General features: G+C 42.4%; 1 protein-coding gene across 6 annotated transcripts in view; it reads left to right on the top strand.

Moving 5' to 3' along the window:
• cadm3 (cell adhesion molecule 3) overlaps positions 1–2,500 on the top strand; it is a 70,023-nt gene that overhangs the window by 57,648 nt on the left and 9,875 nt on the right. The gene's annotated exons all lie outside the window — the stretch shown is intronic.

Below are 2,500 nucleotides of genomic sequence, written 5' to 3'. Positions count from 1 at the left end.
TCCCTCATTTTTCTTCCCCAGACATGATGCACTTTACATCAGTTCCATCCCCCACATCATGGCCCTTATTGGCTGTATTGCACATTTGGAAAGGGTATATTCTGTTCTCTGTTACCGGGGGAGACGATGGGAGTGGGGAACGGGCTGAAATGAGGCGAATCATGTTGTGTTGCACAAACGTGCTCAATAATGTATAACGGCTGCGTTAGTGTGAGGATGGGTGAATGAGAGAATGAACACACACACACATGGGCCACGGGGAAAAAGATGAGAGAGAGAGAGAGAGAGACAGACAGAGAGGTCATGTGGACAAGGTATTTAGTAGAGGTTTTCATCATAGTCTGAACTGAGATCAGTCATTCTGCTTTTGTTAATAATGTTATGATTTTGGCAGGAGAAACAGATTAATATAATATTATTCACAATATAAATATTAACATAATTATCCATAATGCAAACCTATTTAGTAAGTTATTTGCCCATGTTATCATATATTAAACCATCAAATGTCAGGTGTCTCCGCGTATGATCTATGTGTGTGTGAGTGCAAGCAATTGGTGAATCCCACATGTACCATAAAACAAGTGATGAAACTCAATTTAGGAAATAAAAAATGAAACAATAAACAACTAAAACTTCATGTGATTGATCAACCAGAATGAAACAGCTGTGAAAAAAAAAGAAAAATTGTTTGTGGTTTTTATTTTTTCTACCCAACATGATGTTGCTAATTGCCAACAGAAAATTACAGTTCACGAAATTACATGCTCACATTTTTAGACATTGTCTGATTAGCTGACTTCAAATATGCACAATGCAAAGCATTCTGGGAAGTGCTCTCTCAGCCACTGGGTTCTTAGACAGCACCTGGGGCTTCTTGTTTCCAAGGGCAACAACACATCGTCTCCGTCACTAGCTTGGTGTAAGAAGGTCACTTCATAAAACACACAGCTAAGGATTATGGGACTGTATTGGGTGGGCGAGACTGGGAACCAACATTTGTGTATGGTGACTGGGTCTCCAATATAAACACACACACACACACACACACACACACACACACACACACTCTCTCTCTCTCTCTCTCTCTCTCTCTCTCTCTCTCCATGCATTGCAAACACACAGCGGTGTGCAGGGACATTCACAAACATCTACTACTGAGGTTCAGAGAGACAGGATGGTCCTTTTACATATTTCAGAATGTGGCAGATGCTTTAATGCAGAGAGATCCAGACATGTATCTGTATGACAGTAAATGTGCTCACTAAGACTGAAACCACAACGCTGGTGTGAGAGCACCAGGTGACTGGCTTACAGGTGGACATCTAGTGTAGTAGGTCATGTGTAGGGTGAGGTTAGTGTAGGCTATGTGTAGGGTGAGGTTAGTGTAGGCTATGTGTAGGGTGGGGTTCATGTAGGCTATGTGTAGGGTGGGGTTAGTGTAGGTTAGGTGTAGTGTGGGGTTAGTGTAGGTCATATGAAGGGTGGGGTTAGTGTAGGTCAATTGTAGGGTGGAGTTAGTGTAGGTCATGTGTAGGGTGGGGTTAGTGTAGATTATGTGTAGGGTGGGGTTAGTGTGGGCGGTATACACACATCAGAATGTTGCTTTGTGGTTGTTCCTACCAGCCAGTTCCGACTAGTATGTACTGGTGTAGGGAAACCTAGAAGTCTCTCAGCAGAATGTAATAGTATACCACCCCCTGCTGGTACAGTATTGTATTACAGGTCATTACTAAATGCACAGGTCGTTAGTGCAGGAGTGCTATTCAACACCATTACAGTCAGGAAGACTTATCATATACCCCCCCACAGTCTCTGACTCCCTTACACACACATACACCACAGAAAAGCTCTTTATCTCTCTCACCAAACTTTTCATGCAGAGTCTCAGCTATCAGTTGGTCATGTGACTCAGCATAATTCACACACACACATATATATACATACATACGCACACACTTATTTTGTCATATATACATTTACCCATGTGTACATGTAGTGTGAAGTGCTTGTCTTTGTGAGCTAGGGTCAGCATGCATGACCCCTGGGGCTGAGAGGGTTAAGGACCTCGGAAAGGCTGCCAGGCAGAGATGGGATTTGAACCCACAGCCTTCCAACTGAAAGCCCAAATCCTACATGCTACACACACAAATGCATGAATGCACCATATTAGAATTCAGACAAGCAGTGATTAATGTTTTACTGTTTCTCTCTCTCTCTCTCTCTCTCTCTCTCTCTCTCTCTCTCTCTCTCTCTCTCTCTCTCTCTCTCTCTCTCTCTCAAGCCAAGATGACTTTACAATAATAACAAAGCACTGAAAATGTTACATTAACTTCATAAAATAACAACACCACAAGCACTACCACCGCCACCAATTGTACTACCACTACTACTAATAATAATATTAGCAATTGATCCAGTATGAAAAATGTCCTACAGTAGCCTGTCTCTGTCTTACCTCACCTGTCCTACAATAACCTGTGTCTCTGTCTCACCTCAC

This window comes from Electrophorus electricus, chromosome 11 (genome assembly GCF_041902795.1).
Source record: "Electrophorus electricus isolate QZ-2024a chromosome 11, ASM4190279v1, whole genome shotgun sequence".
Lineage (NCBI taxonomy): Eukaryota > Metazoa > Chordata > Actinopteri > Gymnotiformes > Gymnotidae > Electrophorus > Electrophorus electricus.
Note: the sequence above shows the minus strand (reverse complement) of the source record. Positions and strands in the feature narration are given on the sequence as shown.